Source organism: Lithobates pipiens, unplaced genomic scaffold, assembly GCF_037356315.1.
Source record: "Lithobates pipiens isolate NorthernLeopardFrog02 unplaced genomic scaffold, aLitPip1_a1.2 Scaffold_8, whole genome shotgun sequence".
Taxonomy (NCBI): Eukaryota; Metazoa; Chordata; class Amphibia; order Anura; family Ranidae; genus Lithobates; species Lithobates pipiens.
This window is the reverse complement of record NW_027507903.1, coordinates 468,031,410-468,050,622: the sequence shown is the minus strand read 5'-3', so window position 1 is coordinate 468,050,622 and position 19,213 is coordinate 468,031,410. Positions and strand designations below refer to the sequence as shown.

Here is a 19,213-nt window from a genome sequence, read left to right as displayed (position 1 = left end):
CAGGGCCCGTTCCTGCGCCCACCGAGAGTAACTGTGTGGATTTATTGTGTTGTGGCACCAGCACCGCCACCACAACCCCCACAGGCCCAATTTTTTTTACCACTGTTCAACAATGGCATGTAATTACAATTCTTGATATAAATAGTTCACAGCAGAGTGCTGCAGCACCCACCAAGAGTCTGTTTGAGGGCTTGTTTGAGAGCATATAAGGTAGGCCCCTACTTTGAAATATCCAACTTACAAACGTCTCCTTCTTGCAAATGGAAGGAGACAACAGGAAGTGAGATGAAAAAAGTCGGACGGCCAAAAAAAATGATACAGGGGTGATAAACCTTCCCTATGTTTTCCAAAAAGTTTAAAAATAGATTTTTTGACTGGAGCTACACTTAAAAAATGTACCAGTTGAAAATTACAAACAGATTCTACTTAACACAACAAACCTACACAGTCCCCGTCTTGTTTGCACCACCTATATACTGCTGTTCTGAGTATATAGGGGCTTTATTCTTTTAATTTGGGTACGGGGTTCCCCTTAATATCCATACAAGACCCAAAGGGGCTGGTAATGGGCAGGGGGGGCTACCCATGCCATTTTTCTCAACGATTTTCATCCATATTGCCGGAACCAGATATTACATTAAAACCGCAAGCAGTTTTAAATGACTTTTTTCCTTTAAATGTCAGTTTGTGCAGGGACTGTTCTAAACAAGGGAAACACGTGGCACTTCACATGCATACTATAGACACCCCCCAGGCACGATATTTAAAGGAATATTTCACTTTTTGTTTTCACTTGCATATTAGCCATTAAAATTAGCACTTTTTATTTCAAACGTTCGAGTCCCATAGACTTCAATGGGGTTCTAAAGGTCGCACAAATTTTCACTTCACTTTAGACTTCAACAGGGTTCGAAAGTTCTGGTGCGAACCGAGCCGGGGGTGTTCGACTCATCCCTAATTGTAAACCTGTGGAGGTCTGCCGATTGTGCAGTAAAGCTGATCTGCTATACTAGATATACAGAATAATGTGTTGTTTGTACCCACCTTGCTGGAGATTGATTGGTTGGCCAGAAAGATGTGCTGTGCCTGTGCCCATTCTCACGACTGACTGGAGCGTCACACTAAAGAGGCAAAAAAAATCTTTTTATTTAAAAAAAAAAGCTGTTTAATTTCCTGACAGGTATTAAAGAAGGTATTTATGATGTGTGGCAAGATTAATGCTTCATTTGTTTATCTACTGACCAATAGTTGGAGGATTCATGCCATACATTTTGCATAAAGTATTAATTTTTTTCCCCCTAAATTTACATTCAGTCCCGTTATGTTAAAAGTGTGGGTTATTAAATGCAGTTTTTGTTTAAAATGAGCCTTTGATTTGTTTTGTTTTCTTCTAAAATTTAATCTCCAATACTGCTTCTCTACATAAATTGTACTAAATTAGTTCCAAGGGAGATTCACAAAATTGGCTGTAATCCCCCTTTGCCTTTGCCATCATTTTAATTTGATTTTTATAGCTGTCATTAATCTCACACATGACTGCCCATCAGAGAATTTCAATTATTACTCAATGATTTGGTCAACAATTCACTTCTTACAAAATCCTCTTTTTACTGTTTTCACAGAAACTGACTGAAGTATGATTATTCAGCCAAGAGATTCTGGAGAAGTCATTGATACGAGAATTAGGTAAGGTTACTTTTTATATATAGCCATTCTCCATACAATAAGGGTTTTATGTATTACGAAAAAGTTTTCGAAATGTTTCAGCATTTGTGTGAAAGTCACAAATAATACCCATAATGTGCTTGTAATGTGTGAAATGTTATTTTTTTATTGCCTTACATAGAGCAAATTTAACCTTCCCTAACGTTTGATCCTAAGAGAACAAAAAAACCTTAATGCCGCGTACACATGACCGGACTTTCTGGCAGAAAAGGTCAGACGGAATCATTCTGTCGGATATTCCGATCGTGTGTGGGCTTCATCTGACTTTTTTCTTAAAAAATTCAGACAGACCTAGAAATAGAACATGTTTCAAATATGTCTGACAGAATCAATTTCTAGCGGGAAAACGGTTCGTCTGTATGCTGGTCCAACGGACCAAATACGACGTAAGGGCAGCTATTGGCTACTGGCTATTCCTTTTCTAGTTCCGTCGTACATCATCGCGTTCAAAATGAATGGACTTTGGTCCAATCATGTGTGGGCAAGTCCGTTAGTACGTCGAAGACCGTCGGACCTTTTCTGACGGGAAGTTCGGTCGTGTGTACGCAGCATAAGAATATTCAACCAGAAGGAGTAACTAAATGTGAAAATTTACTGCTCGGGGCTCCTGATTGTTAGGGAGCTGGCACCCCCTGGTGTCCTAACAACCAGACTAATCCTCATCTGGCACATTCAGCTGCCAGTCAGGGACAGTGTAAAAAAAATGGTGTGCACCCTCTCCATTCAGGCCAGGTCCTTCATGTCTGGTATAGATTTTAAGGGGAACCCCACAAGAAAATGGCATGGGGTTGCCTACCAGGTCTGGTATGGATTTATGGGGGAACCCCACACACAAAACAAGAAAAAGCATGGAGTTCTCCCCCAAAATCCATACCAGACCCATTATCTGAGCATACAGCCTGGCAGGCTAGGAAAGAGGAAGTTAAAAGCATGCGGTCCCTCCCCTCTTGAACCATACCAGATGAGATGTCCTCCATATGGGGGGTGCCTTGCCAGGAAGGACCACCCCCCCCCCACAGTAAAGCACCCTGTCCCCATGTTGATGAGGGGGCTGGGGTGCTTATTGGAATCTGGACACCCCTTTAAAAATAAGGTGGGCACAGATACTGCCCCCTATGTGAATAAGTACACCATATTTTTCACAAAAAAAATTTAAACACAAGCACACTGTTTTTGACAAACCCTTTAATTAAAAAAAAAAAGTCCCACAATGTTAATTTACTGTCAGTCACGATCAACGATGCCGGCCTACCTGCAGAAAAAAAATCCAAGGGCGCCAACATGTCTGATTCCATTGCTTCCCTTGCATCGGATGGTCCCTGCCGCTAAAGTAAACAAATGGGCAAGGTCTCCTGGGTGATCCTATCCCAAGTAAACAGGAGATTCTTCTGTATGTAATCTGTTGGTGCTCATCCCGTCCCCTTCCCTGTCTTCTCTGAGGCTGCAGATGGGCATCGATAAAGCTGCGCTGATGGCAATGGTGAGGCTGCATACATGGCACTGGTGAGGCTGCATTCATGGCAACGGTGAGGCTGTATTCATGACAATGGTGAGGCGGCATTCATGGAACTTGTGAGGCTACATTCGTGGCACTGGTGAGGCTGCATTCGTGGCACTGGTGAGGCTGCATTCATGGCAATGGTGAGGCTACATGCGTGGCACTGGTGAGGCTACAATCGTGGCACTGGTGAGGCTACAATCGTGGCACTGGTGAGGCTGCATTCGTGGCACTGGTGAGGCTGCATTCGTGGCACTGGTGAGGCTGCATTCGTGGCACTGGTGAGGCTGCATTCATGGCACTGGTGAGGCTGCATTCATGGCACTGGTGGGGCTGCATTCATGGCACTGGTGGGGCTGCATTCATGGCACTGGTGGGGCTGAATCCATGGCACTGGTGGGGCTGAATCCATGGCACTGGTGGGGCTGAATCCATGGCACTGGTGGGGCTGAATCCATGGCACTGGTGGGGCTGAATCCATGGCACTGGTGGGGCTGAATCCATGGCAATGGTGAGGCTGCAGATGGGCAATTGTGAGGCTGCAGATGGGCACTGATTAGGCGGCATTGATAGGCACTGACCCTTATTTTGCTTCACAGTTCTTTACTTAAAATGTTATTTTTTTCCTGAAACTTCCCTCTTAAAGTGAAGATACGTGTTATACACCTGTGAGGCCGCGTACACACGCGCGGACTGTTTGCCCAACCTTGTTCGTCAAACAGTTTCGGCAAACAGTCCGCTCAAAATTTGCATGAGCGGACTTGCCCACACACGAGCGGACTGTTTCAACGAACTGTTTGCCAAACAGTCCGCTCAACTTTTGAAATGAACGGACTCGCCCACGTAAGGAGGAGGCAAATCCGCCCATTTCGAGCGCGTGTACAGGTAGGCGGGGCCCGCGAAGGAGACGTCGCGGGCTCCGCCGCCTGGAATGGGCTTAAAGGGGAACCCCAACGCCGAAAAAAATCGGCGTGGGGGTTCCCCCAAAGTCCACACCAGACCCTTGTCCGAGCACGCTACTCGCCCCCCCTCCGAGCGGGAACAGTCCGCTCATTTCGAAAGTACAGCGGACAGGCCCACACACGGGCGGACTGTTCGCTCAAACACAGTTTCAGCGGACAGTTTTTCGGAATTTCCGAAAGACTTTGTCCGTCCAACTGTCCGCTGAAACTGTCCGCTGAAAGCCCACACACGAGCGGACTGTCCGCCCAAACACTGTTCAGCGGACAAGGTTGGGCGAACAGTCCGCCCGTGTGTACGCGGCCTTATATGTCAATAAATACGGTATATCCAAATAACACGCCCAAGCTCATCCTAGTCCTAAGCGGCACTTGGGGATTTGTTGGGGGCCACAAAAGATATATATATCTCCATCCAACTAACATGCCCAAGCTCATCTCTTCACCACACACACCCACAAAGACAAGAGAATTCTTGTTGGACAGTGTATTAGTGTTTGGACGAACACACTTAGACCAGTATTTAATGGTTCAAAGAATGTCAGGTAAAATGGTCAGCCCTCACACATGTTCACTTTTCATCAAATTTGGCCCTCTTTGAAAAAGGTTTGGACACCCCCGACATAGACCATCTTCTGCACCACCATAGACGTCGTCCCTTACACACTGCGCTCCACGAGTGCTCCATGCCACGCTTTCAGATACTGCAGGGTAGTCTTCCCGGTCACGATTGCAGACTGACAGCGGTGATGGTCGCTGTTGCGTAGGATGGTCTATGTGGACAGCTTTACCCCTGACGCCTGCATACTTAGATGTGCTTGTTTTAACCATCAACCATGTGAGTTGCTAAACGTTGTGCCTTCATTAAATATAACCACATTGCTACACTCACGGTGGGAATTTCGGCCTGCAAAAGACCGATGAGAGCTTTTCGTCTGAAAATGCGACTGCGTGTATGCTCCATCGGAATTTTGCTGGCTGAATTTCTGCCAGCAAAAGATTGAGAGCAGGTTCTCAATTTTTTCTCGGAAATTCCGATCGTGTGTATGCCGACACGCAAGAACTCACGCAAGCTCAGATTCAACTACAAGATGGAAGCTATTGGCTACTGGCTATTGGACTTCCTTTTTCTAGTCCCGCCATACATGTCGTACGTCACCACGTTCTTGACGGTCAGAATTTGTTGTGACCGTGTGTATGCAAGACAGCTTAAGCGAAATCCCATCGGAATTCCGTTGGTAAAACCATCAGAGCTTTTTCCGACCAAAATTCCGATCGTGTGTACATGGCATTAGAGGCGCCTCTCTTCTCTTTTATACTCTGTAGCTCCTGCTTGATTTTGCTTCTAATCCCTTTGTGGAGGCTGCCATTTGTGTATGGACATTTAATGGTGTAGACATGTCACTGGAGAAGTGATCGAGGGGGTGTACATCTCACCTAGGTTGCTACACAGTGTGAGATGGTAAATCCAGGATGGATCAGTTTCTCAGCAGCGATATGCTGCTGAATTGTTATTTAATTTTGCCGGGCCTGGGTTTATATGGAATGGCAGGTAGGTTTGGTAGAGGGACCTGTCATTCCACATCCCCCGATCCAGTTCTGGGTTTGGGATCAGGTGAGCTTTGATCCTAATTAGCCTGGGAAGCTAAAGGCTCTGCAGGGTCTGCAGGTGATTGCTCTCAGCCAGGGAATGAACAATCTGTGTGTTGAAGGAAGCTGCAAGCACAGCCACTGCTGGAGCTAAAACTCACCCTGCGATATCCAGGTGAAAGACGCTGTGTTTGTAAGTGTCAGATAGGTGAGCAGAACCTGTTAGTAAGCGCCCAGCCGGGCTAGGACTTTTATTTTTGTTGTACTTAGAAAGCACGGTGTTGCTGTATATTTTGTTTGCTGGACTGTTTGTACCACGAATAAACGCCAAGATCTGCTTTATAAATTCCAAGTCTGCTGTGAACTGTGTCCAAACACACCCTACCCCGGGAAGATCCCTTACAATTGGTGGAGGTAGCGGGCAAGTCGGTTGCTAGGGGCAACGGTGTGGACAGACTTGGCTACAGCTGCTTATGTCTTGGGTGAAAGCTGCAACTACACTCCAAGAACAGTCCAGCAACATGGAGGAGATGCTGAAGCAGTTTATGCAAGTGAGTTTGCAACAACAGCAACGACATGAACAGTCCATGGCTGCACAACAACAACTTATCGAGCACCTGATAGCAAATCGAGAGGCGCCTGTGGTTGCTAATCCACCCACAGTGATGGGAGCCGCTCCAGAGATTTTTTTTGGGAGAAGGACTGTGCAGAAAGCGCTGCAAAAGATGACTGCTGAGGACGATGTTGAAGCCTATCTAACAGTATTTGAGCGCGTGGCTGAGCGAGAGAAGTTACCAGCCGCTGAGTGGGCAGAGGTAATTGCGCCCTATTTAACAGGTGAACCTCAAAAGGCCTACTATGACCTCAGTGAGCAAGAGGTTAAGGACTATACTCGGCTAAAAGAGGAGATACTTGCCCGACTAGGAGTTACTACTGCAGTCCGTGCCCGGAGGGTACGCAACTGGAGCTACAGTCTGGACAAATCAGCAAGGTCCCAGATGTATGACCTAATCCATTTGGCAAGAAAGTGGTTGGAGCCAGACACTTCTACTCCTGCACAAATCCTAGAGAAGGTCGTGATGGATCGCTACCTCCGAGCACTTCCTACTGACCTGCAACGCTGGGTGGGACAAGGTGATCCTAAGAACGCAAACGAACTTGTCAACCTTGTGGAGAGGTTCCAGGCGACTGAGGACTACCTCCGTGATGTTCCTGCAGCATCTTCACCTCCCCGGAGCGCCAGATCTGTGCCGTCAGCTGGTAAGAGACTTCCATCTATTGGGGGAGTGTGGAGGGGTGCTGATGGGGGGAAAAGGGCTCAAGTGGTGTCTCAGGGACAAAAGGCTGGTGATGGTCCCGGGTGGCTAAGGGGCTCTAAAAAGGACTCCTTGCCAAGGGGACCAGGCCCTATCCAGTGTTGGAGATGCCATGAGGCGGGACACGTGTCGGCCCATTGCCCTCTTACCTCTGAACCCATGGAATGTGACGCTAGCCGGCGTCAGTCGCTATTTGCGGAACCATCTTGTGCTGCAGTTCCTGGACTAGAGACTGAACCGCAAATCTGCAACATCACAATCAATGACTTTCCTGTTAAAGCGTTAATGGACTCGGGAAGCCTTGTAACCTTGGTGCATGCTAGCCTGGTGACTGGGGACTTAGAGTCTAAAAAGCATATGAGCGTTGTGTGTATACATGGTGATACAAAAGTGTACCCTATAGTGCTGGCTAAAGTCGGGACTGAACAAGGCACCGTACAATATGAAGTGGGTGTGGTTAAAAACCTCATGCATAATGTAATATTGGGTCGCGATTTTCCTTTATTCTGGGCTCTCTGGGAAAAAAGAAAAATCCCCAAAAGGAGTGAGGATACCTCTAAGGTGGTTGCCTTGTCCACTGTGAATGATAAAAGTGTACAGGATGAAAATGATTGTTTTCCTTTGCAGGTCCTGGCTGGGGAGGAGGAGGCTCCTCCCACTGAGCAAAATATACTAGACTTAGAGGTGTCTAGCGATAATTTTGGGGCTGCACAATTACAGGACCCCACTCTCAAAAATGCGAGAGAGCAGGTTGCTGTTATGAACGGGGTACCTCAGGAACCAGATGCTGAAAAAAGATTTCCACATTTTTCGGTGACTAATGATCTTTTCTATAGAGTCAATAAGGTTAAGGATGAGATTGTGGAACAGCTTCTGGTACCTAAGCCGTACCGGCGTCAGGTGCTTGACATGGCACATAACCATGTTCTTGGGGGACACTTGGGGACTGACAAAACGCGAGAGAGGGTTCTCCAGAGGTTTTTTTGGCCGGCCATATATGATGACATTAAAAAATACTGTGAGTCGTGCCCCACATGTCAGGTTAGTGCCCCAGTGTCACATTTTCGCAGTCCTTTGGTTTCGCTCCCTATTATAGAGGTGCCTTTTGAGCGTATTGCCATGGATTTAGTGGGTCCCATTGTAAAGTCAGCTAGAGGACACCAGTATATTTTGGTAGTCATGGATTATGCGACCCGCTATCCTGAGGCTGTACCCTTAAGAAACACTGCATCTAAAACAATTGCACGTGAGTTGTTTTATATGTTCTCTAGGACTGGGATCCCCAAAGAAATCCTAACTGACCAAGGTACGCCATTTATGTCGAAAGTAATGAAGGAATTATGTAAACTATTTAAAATCTCACACATCCGTACCTCTGTATACCACCCCCAGACGGACGGATTGGTGGAGAGATTTAACAAAACTTTGAAACATATGTTGAAGAAAGTGGTGGCAAAAGATGGTCGTGACTGGGATCATTTATTACCCTACCTCATGTTTGCTATTAGGGAGGTGCCCCAAGCGTCCACAGGGTTCTCACCATTCGAGTTGGTCTATGGTCATCACCCTAGGGGTCTACTGGACATTGCAAAAGAGACATGGGAGAATGAGTCCACCCCATACAAGAGTGTTATTGAGCATGTAGCACAAATGCAGGACCGTATAGCCACTGTAATGCCCCTGGTAAGGGAACACCTCCAGAGGGCTCAAGAGGCCCAAAGTAGAATTTACAACCGGTCCGCAAGAATCAGGACATTCAACCCAGGCGATAGGGTCCTTATACTAGTCCCCACTGTTGAGAGTAAATTCTTGGCGAAGTGGCAAGGTCCTTATGAAATTGTTGAAAAGATCAGTGAGGTGAACTACAAGGTGCACCAACCAGGTAAAAGGAAGCCTTTCCAAGTTTATCACATAAACTTGATCAAGCCCTGGAAAGACAGGGAATCCTTGGTCGCGACAAATACTGTTAATAATTTGTCACAACCAATCCCTCCAGTCAAGGTAGGTGATACTCTATCAGTGTCACAGAAACAGGAGGCTCAGGAATTTTTACAGAAAAACAAAAACAAGTTCTCTGACCTCCCAGGGCGTACACACCTCATCCATCATCACATTGAAACGGAGCCTAGAAGCAGAGTAAACCTTAAGCCCTATAGGATACCGGAGGCACGTAGGGAAGCCGTATCTGCCGAGGTAAAACGTATGCTTGCTCTGGGGGTAATTGAGGTGTCACAGAGTGAATGGTCTAGCCCAATTGTGCTAATCCCAAAGCCCAATGGAACTTGGAGGTTCTGTAACGATTTCAGAAAGTTGAATGAGATCTCCAAGTTCGATGCGTATCCTATGCCCAGGGTAGATGAGTTGATTGAGAAGTTGGGTAACGCCAGGTACATAACCACCCTCGATCTCACAAAGGGCTACTGGCAGATTCCACTTTCTGGTGAGGCTAAAGAGAAAACTGCATTCTCCACCCCTGATGGGCTATTCCAGTATGTAGTGATGCCATTCGGGTTACATGGAGCCCCTGCAACTTTCCAGAGGTTGATGGACTTGATTCTGCGACCACATCGGGATTACTCAGCCGCCTACCTCGATGATGTGGTCATTTTTAGCCCTGATTGGGAAAGTCACCTCTGTAAGGTACAGGCCGTGTTGGATGCCATAAGTGATGCGGGGTTGACCATAAATGCCGAGAAGTGTGCTCTAGCCCTAGAAGAGGCCAAATATCTGGGCTACATTATTGGGAGAGGGTTGATTAAGCCACAGCTAAATAAAATTGAGGCAATACAGAATTGGCCTAGACCCCTGACAAGGAAACAGGTTAGAGCTTTCCTGGGTATTACGGGGTATTACCGTAGATTTGTGCCGAACTTTGCCTCAGTTGCTGCTCCACTAACTGACTTGACAAAGGGCGGAAAGACAGCAATGGTCACGTGGACCCCAGAGGCCGAGAAGGCTTTCCAAAGCCTTAAGTCTGCCTTGTGCCAACCACCTGTCTTAGTTACCCCCGATTTCAGGCGAGAATTTCTGGTCCAGACAGATGCCTCTAACACAGGCTTAGGTGCAGTACTCTCACAAGTAGTGAATGGTGAGGAGCATCCAGTGACGTACTTGAGTAGAAAACTAACCCCGGCCGAGAAAAATTATGCCATTGTGGAGCGAGAATGTTTGGCAGTGAAGTGGGCCCTAGAATCGTTAAAGTATTACTTGCTAGGCAGGAAATTCAAGTTGGTGACAGACCATGCCCCCCTAACATGGATGAAGTTAAACAAGGAGAGAAATGCAAGAGTGACTAGATGGTTTCTCTCCCTACAAAACTTTAATTTCACTGTGGAACACAGGCCAGGGAAATTACAGGCAAATGCTGACGCATTGTCAAGGGTAAGTTGTCTGTGGGGACAAAAGGCTCAGCCCTCCGGTCTGAAAAAGAGGGGGGGGATATGTAGACATGTCACTGGAGAAGTGATCGAGGGGGTGTACATCTCACCTAGGTTGCTACACAGTGTGAGATGGTAAATCCAGGATGGATCAGTTTCTCAGCAGCGATATGCTGCTGAATTGTTATTTAATTTTGCCGGGCCTGGGTTTATATGGAATGGCAGGTAGGTTTGGTAGAGGGACCTGTCATTCCACATCCCCCGATCCAGTTCTGGGTTTGGGATCAGGTGAGCTTTGATCCTAATTAGCCTGGGAAGCTAAAGGCTCTGCAGGGTCTGCAGGTGATTGCTCTCAGCCAGGGAATGAACAATCTGTGTGTTGAAGGAAGCTGCAAGCACAGCCACTGCTGGAGCTAAAACTCACCCTGCGATATCCAGGTGAAAGACGCTGTGTTTGTAAGTGTCAGATAGGTGAGCAGAACCTGTTAGTAAGCGCCCAGCCGGGCTAGGACTTTTATTTTTGTTGTACTTAGAAAGCACGGTGTTGCTGTATATTTTGTTTGCTGGACTGTTTGTACCACGAATAAACGCCAAGATCTGCTTTATAAATTCCAAGTCTGCTGTGAACTGTGTCCAAACACACCCTACCCCGGGAAGATCCCTTACAATGGTTACACAACCTATAAACACCGCTATAATCTTTTTAGATGGACTATAAACAGAAAGACCTATAAATAAATGGTTGTGGAACGAATTTGAGTTTCCATTATTTCTTATGGGGAAATTTGCTTTGATATACAAGTGCTTTGGATTACAAGCATGTTTTCAGAACAAATTATCTTCCCAATCCAGGGTTTTATTGTATATGTTGAGCCTCTAAATCTCTGCTGCTTGCTTTACCTGGGGTCTCGTCTTCTGCCGTACCGCCAACCATAATTCCAAGGCAGACATCTTTTTTGTTTGTTTTAGGTATTCATACTGGATTGTGGGCCTGCTGCAATTAAAGCTGCCATAGAAGCTTCATTTTAAATAAAATTCTCCAACTGCATTTTTGAGATGAAGACTTCCTTACATTAATTATGGCAGACAGCAGTGGAGGGCCCATGGGAAATAAGGACACCTTTATGTTTTAGGAGACAGATTTCCAATACTAAAACCTGTAGGCACACAGGTTTTGCTTCCATAGCAACACACTTTTTACTGGTCCTAACCTAGCTTATAAATTGCCAACGTGTAAGTAACCTTAAAATGACTTCTGCTGATTATGGTAAATGATGTGTAGCCAATAACTGTAACTGAAAAACCACCTCTTTGTCTCTGTTGCCTATAGTTACATGCCTGTTAAGTGAAATGGCAAATCAAGCCCTATATAGAGGATATACAGACAGCGGAATCTATGTGAGGAGGAAAAGCAGGGGAACAAAACTGGCAGTTCTTTAAACCCCATACACACTATCAGATTTTCTGCAGATTTTTGTCTTCAGATTAACCATATAATATGAGGTCAAACCTTAGGAGGCCCTTGCACTACATTGTTTTGGTAAATCTGAAGACACTTAAGGAAGCCACTTAAGGACCAGGCCTCTTTTTCAGACTCGGTGTTTAAGTTTAATCCCTTCCCGCCGAGCGTACGCAGATGTGCGTACGCGGCTTCCGGGGGGTATACTGGGATGATGCCCGCACCTGCAGGCATCATCCCATTTTTTTCATTTTCCCATTTTTTCAGCAGGCGATTGGCTATCCAGCCATAACAACTGATGCGGCTAAAAGCCGCTCGGCTGTTATGCCGGAGGAGCGGGAGGGGACATCCCCCCCTCCCGCCGCTGTTACCGGTGCTCCCGCTCGATCGAGAGCACCGATTCCTGGTGCGATGCCTCCGGCCGCTGGGGAGGAACTGGAACGAAGCCGTAATCGGCTTCGTTCCAGTCTCCTCATAGTAAACACGGAAGCGACGTCATGACGTCACTTCCCGTTTACTCGGCTGCCAATGGCGCCGGTTTAAAAAAAATATCCGGTATTCAGAATCGCCGTTTTCGGCGATCTGAATACATTGAAGTGTAAAGGAGGGGTGGGGGGTCTTTTAGACCCCCGATACCTCCATAAAGAGTACCTGTCACCGCCTATTACTGTCACAAGGGATGTTTACATTCCTTGTGACAGCAATAAAAGTGATCAAATTTTTATTTTTTTTAAAAAAACAATTTAGTCATTTTAAAATAAATAAAATAAATAAAAAAATAAATTTTTTTTTAAAGCGCCCGCCGTCCCTGCGAGCTCGCGAAGCAAAGAAAATGCATACGGAAGTCGCGCCCGCGTATGTAAACGGTATTTAAATCACACATGTGAGGTATAGCAGCGATCGTCAGAGCGAGAGCAATAATTCTAGCACTAGACCTCCTCTGTAACGCTAACCTGGTAACCGTAAAAAATGTTTAAAGCGTCGCCTGTTGAGATTTTTAGGTACCGTACTTTGTCGTCAATCCAAGTGCGTGCAATTATAAAGTGACATGTTTGGTATCTATTTACTTGGCGTAACATTATCTTTCACATTATGCAAAAAAAATGGGATAATTTTACTGTTTTGTTTTTTTTAATTCATGAAAGTGTCCCTTTTCCTAAAAAGTTGCATTTAAAACACCGCTGCGCAAATACCGTGTGACATAAAATATTGCAACAATCGCCGTTTTATTCTCTAGAGTCTCTGTTAAAAAAATATATATAATGTTTGGGGGTTCCAAGTAATTTTCTAGCAAAAAATATGGATTTTAACTTGTAAACACCAAATGCCAAAAATAGGCTTAGTCATGAAAGGGTTAAAACTGTTTTTTTTGCTAGAAAATTACTTAGAACCCTCAAACATATTGTTATAAAAAAACCAAAAAAAAAAACAATAAAATATTTTGTATACAACACCCTAGAGAATAAAATGGTGGTCATTGCAATACTTTTTTCACACTATTTGCGCAGAGGTCTTATAAGCGCACTTTTTTTGGAAAAAAATCTAATTTTTTTACAAAAAAATAAGACAGCAGTAAAATTAGCCTAAGTTTTTTAATATTGTGAAAGATAATGTTACGCCGAGTAAATTGATACCCAAGATGTCATGCTTCAAAATTGCGCCCACTCGTGGAATGGCGTCAAACTTTTACCCTCAAAAATCTCCATAAGCGGCATTTAAAAAATTCTATAGGTTGCATGTTTTGCGTTACAGAGGAGGTCTATGACTAGAATTATTGTTTTCGCTCTACTGATCGCAGCGATACCTCACATATGTGGTTTGACTACCATTTTCATATGCGGGCATTACTCACGTATGCGTTCGCTTCTGCACGCGAGCTTGTCTGGACAGGGTGTTTTAAAAAAAAAAAAAAAATGTTTCTTATTTATTTTACTTGATTTTATTTATTTTTACACTGTTTTAAAAAATCACTTTTATTCCTATTACAAGGAATGCAAACATCCCTTGTAATAGAAAAAAGCATGACAGGTCCTCTTAAATATGAAATCTGGGGTCAAAAAGTCCTCAGATCTCATATTTGGACTTAAATGCAATAATAAAAAATAAAAAAAATGTAATTTGAAAAAAATGTTCCTTTAAGAGGTATGAGCGTAAGTGATGTTTTGACGTCGCTTCTGCCCTCCTATGGCATAGAGACGAGTGGGGGCCATCTTAGTCTCACTCGTCTCCATACCCAGCACAGGAAAGGAAAGGACCCGTTCGCCTCCGCCGCTACTTTCACTTAAAGTGGTAATAAACCCCAAACCAAAAGTGTAATATATATATATATTACAGCTTACAAATTATTAGGCCTCATGCACATTGGATGTTTTTGGATGTTTTTACAGCAGCTGTTTTTGGCTTCAGAGGTTTTTTTCTACAGTCACTAAACTCCCCATCATGTTATCCTATGTGTCCGTGCACACATAGGCTGTTATCAGCATTCTTTGGCTGGGGCGTTTTTGGCTTTAAAAATAACCCAAAACTAGTGGGTTCTGAGAAGAGTTTTTCAGCTGTAAAAATGTTCTAATGTCTAGTGTCTCACTGGTGTTTTTTGAAGTTTTTGATCCATTGAAAAAAAAAAAAAAAAAACGATTAAATTAGCAAAAAAAAAAAAACGCTATTGCAAAAAAGTCACTGCAAAGCTACTGTAGTTTTTATAACGTTATTTTAACCTCCAGTGTGCATGAGGCCTTAGATGTGGTGGCTGCATCAGTTTATTTTCTTTGGCTTTTTCCTTCTGTTTTCACCCAGTGATCTGGCCAGTAACACACCTCCTGTATGCCCAGGGATTAAAGCGGGAGTCCACCGGGACTCCGCGTTTTTTTTTTTTTTTTTTTAAAAGCCAGCAGCTACAAATACTGCAGCTGCTGACTTTTAAAATAGTGACACTTACCTGTCCAGCGCGCCCGCGATGTCGGCACCCGAAGCCGATCGCTAGGTCGTCTGTCGGGTCCTGCCGCCGCCATCTTGGGTATGGGAATCAGGAAATGGAGCCTTTCGGCTTCATTTCCCGGTTCCCTACTGCGCATGCGTGAATTGCGCTGCGCAATAAGGACGCTCCCCGCTGCCTCTGGGAGCTGTGTGTTTCCCAGCAGGCAGCGGGGCACTTGCGGGAAGGGGCGGGCACTTGCGGAAAGGGGCGTAAGTTACGCCCCTTTCCGCAGAGAGCTGTCCCAGAAGTGGGTGCAGTTACCTGGATTATCCAGGTAACTGCACCCCCCTCCCCCCTGAAAGGTGCCGATTGTGGCACCGGAGGGGGGAGGGTTCCGATGAGCGGAAGGTCCACTTTAGGGTGGACCTCCGCTTTAAGGAACACGGTGACACCTTAGGAAAGCAGCATTGCCAGTCTGGGGGACAGGGCAGTGTAAATGTATTAACAGATTTAGATACACTAACACATTGAAGTCAAACTCCAGCTTACATTAATCAGTTACAGCACAGTTTTTCTTCCTTTTGGGATGAAGGTTTTACATATTGTAAATAAATAAATGCTGATCATTTTGTACACCCCTGCCAGTGTTAAAGAGGGATTCCACCAAAAAAAAAAAATATTAAAAGCCAGCAGCTATAAATACTACAGCTGCTGACTTTTAATAAATGGACACTCACCTGTCCCGGGTTCCAGCGATGCCAGCAGCCGAGGCCGATCGATCGCTCGGCTCTCGGCTGCTGCCGCCACCATTCTAGGTGAGGGAATCAGGAAGTGAAGCGAATCGGCTTCACTTCCCGGTTCCCTACTGCGCATGCGCGAGTCGCGCCGCGCAATAGGAAATCTCTGCGCTGTCACTGGGACCCGTGTGTGTCCCAGCAGACAGCGCGGCAGGGCAGGAAATGGCGTAGACTCCCACGGGAGTCTATGCCCGGAAGTGGGTGTAAATACCTGTCTTTGACAGGTATCTCCACCCCTCTCCCCCCTCAAAGGTGTCAATTGTGACACCGGAGGGGGGAGGGATCCGATCAGCGGAGGTTCCACTTTAGGGTGGAATCCCGCTTTAACTTCTTCATATCCGCGCTACAGCAAAAAGAAGGCTACAGTGCGGACCTACTTTGCTGTGAGTACATCAATAGACGTCCTCCCATAGCCAAGTGGCGTGCTATGTGATCGGTGAGTCTATGAGACTCGGCTGATCACAGATTGGAGTAAGGGGTCGATCCTGACACCTTACCACATGATCAGCCGTCAGCCAATGACAGCTGATCATGTGATGTAAACAGAGCCGGTAATCAGCTATTTTTTCTCCTCGTGCTGACAGTGAAAAAAGCCGATCACCGGTGGGTCTCAGAGGGACATCAGTCCCAATCAAGGAGAGTTGCCACCAGCTCATCTGTCCCCACCTGTGCCACCTAGCAGTGCACAACAGTGCCGCCTACCATTGCCCACAGTGCCACCCATCAGTGCCCCCAGTGCCACTTATCATTGTCACCAATCAGTGCCTCATCAACAGCGCTGCCCATCAGTCTCACCAACCAGTGCCCATCAGTGTCACCTATCAGTGCCACCTATCAGTGTCCATCAGTGCCATCTATCAGTGGTACCTGTCAGTAACAATTATCAGTGCCCTTCAGTGCCACCCATCAATGCCATCTTATCAGTGGCCATCAGTGCCGCCCTATCTGTCCCCATCAGTGCCGCCTTATCTGTCCCCATCAGTGCCACCTTATCTGTGCCTTTAAGTGTTCATCAGCGTAGCCTGTCAGTGCCTACCAGTGTAGCCTATCTGTGCCCACCAGTGCCGCCTCAGCGCATATCAATGAAGGAGAAAAATTACCTGTTTGCAAAATGTTATAACAAACTATGAAACATGATTTTTTTTTTTTTTTAAATGTTCCTTTTTTTTGTTTGTAACCATAAAAAGTGTAGCAATATGTTGCTAAATATTGTACCTTCATTAACCACTTAAGGACCAGCCTCGTTTTGAGATTTTGGTGTTTACATGTTTAAAACAGTTATTTTTTGCTAGAAAATTACTTAGAATCCCCAAACATTATGTATTGTTTTTTTTGGAACACCCTAGAGAAATAAATGGCAGTCATTGAAATACTTTTTTTCACACCGTATTTGCGTAGCGGTCTTACAAGTGCACTTTTCTTGGAAAACAATAAAATAAATAAAATATACAAGATTAAAGTTAGCCTATTTTTTTTTATATTGTGAAAGATAATGTTACGCTAAGTAAATTGAAAACCCAACATGTTATGCTTCAAAATTGCGCCCGGTCATGGAATGGCGATGCTTAAAAAATTCTACAGGTTGCATGTTTTGAGTTACAGAGAAGGTCTAGGGCTAGAATTATTGCCGATTGCACATAAGGGTGCTACTCACGTATGCGTTCACTTCTGCGCTCAAGCTCATTGGGATGGGACGTTTTGAAAAAAAAAAAATTCTTATTTATTTTACTTAATTTATTTTGACACTGTTTTAAAAAATAAATAAATAAATGGGTCACTTTTATTCCTAATACAAGGAATGTAAACATCCCTTGTAATAGAAAAGCATGACAGGTCCTCTTAAATATGAGATCTGGGGTCAAAAAGTCCTCAGATCTCTTATTTGGACTTAAATGCAATAAAAAAAAAAATTGACATTTGAAAAAATATGTCTTTAAGACGTATGGGTGGAAGTGACGTTTTCACGTCGCTTCTGCCCTGCAGTGTCATGGAGACGGGTGGGGGCCATCTTACCCTGACTCGTCTCCATGCACAGCAAGTGACAGGACTAGATCGCCACTGCCAGGGGCTCCGGTAAGCAGCGGAGGGCACCGGATCGCGGCGGGAGAAGGGGGCCCCTCTCTCACCACTGATAAAAGCGATCTTCTCTTGTAGCCAGCCGAACATGGGGATACCGGGGGTTATGGCAGCTAGCTGCTGCCATAACGGTATCCGTCCCCAAAGTAGGGACGTACATCGGCGTGTGGCGGTCAGCAAGTGGTTAAATGTAGCCATATTGCTACACTTAGAGGCAACTCTCTTCTCTTTTACACTCAGTTGTGACATGACTACTTGTATATCAAGACATCGCTTGTATATCAAGTCATAATTTATTAAAAAATGTTGCTTGTCTTGCAAAACGCTCTCAAACCAAGGTTTTATTGTATTTATAAAGCAAGTAATCTGACATTCACTGCAGGTGAATCTTTCCGGTGCGTGTATTTTAAATGGCAGTGATTAATTTGCAATTAATGAATGTTTGTTGAAAGTCACATTCATTGCTTTATACATTTGTCCCCTAAATGTAGCTGCACTAATAAGTTTAACTACATAAGCAGACTGTGGGGGTCTTGTTGTTTTTAAAGACTCATAAAAATAATTCTGTTTCCGTCAGGGCCCCTATATACTCCATTTTCATCACTGGTAATAAAGTTATTGATTGACTTTAAAACAAAATTTTAATTTAAAATTGTACATGCAGTCTATTACTGTCTCTTTAAAACGGTTTTAAATTAAATGTAATGTGTTCATTCCAACTTGTTTGTTAACATTTTCAATTTGTAAAACATTTTTCATGTTTTTTCTTTTTTCAGGAAGTGCTCATCAGTGAAATCCGAGTTGTCTGATCAAAGAGCTGACAATTGGTACAAAGAGTTGCATCAAAAAGATTCATTTAGTCCTCAGCTTCATTTCATCAACTTGTTTTATATTTATTGTATTGGCCGAATCCACTGGAGACAATGACTTTTACCATGAATATTGAACTGAACTTTTTTTTTTTTAAGCTGAAATATCATCCCTACCTTGCAATTTAATTTATTTAAATATTTATTACATTTTTTTTTTAGGTGCCATCCCTTTTTCCACATATATTTTCCAAATTTTATCACAAGTCATTTGAAATGAAATAAAGAAAAAGTCTCAAGTTCTGGCTGAATTTGTGATCATTTCAGGTACAAACATAGAAGCTGAGATATGAAAACTATGATAAGTAGGAAGATATGAAAAAGACCAATAATAAAAACTGGCTGCTGTGTTATAATGTGACACATCGGATGGTAGATGGGACCATATAATTATTTCAATAACATTATAAATATTTACCATATAAAATAAAATTTATAAAAAGGGAACCAATTAAAAAAAAAAAGTGCTGTTTATTAAATTGCCTCTGATGCTAAAAAAGGTATTATTAGTAATAATATATGGTTAGTAAGGTTGAATAAAGACACCAGTCCATCCTGATTCGCATCGATCCCTACCCTCAAAGAGCCCACAATCCAAGGTCCCCATTCATATACTAGGGCCAATTTTGGACA

At 44.4% G+C, this 19,213-nt stretch overlaps 1 protein-coding gene across 1 annotated transcript in view; it reads left to right on the top strand.

Annotated features, from left to right (window-relative positions):
- Window positions 1–18,819, top strand: part of LOC143960222 (potassium voltage-gated channel subfamily A member 1-like) — a 211,935-nt gene extending 193,116 nt beyond the window's left edge. The window contains exons 2-3 of the mRNA XM_077468568.1: window positions 1,623–1,686; window positions 18,488–18,819. The gene's annotated coding sequence lies outside the window, so the exon portion shown is untranslated. The remainder of the gene's footprint in view (window positions 1–1,622; window positions 1,687–18,487) is intronic.
- Window positions 18,820–19,213: the final 394 nt, after the last annotated feature.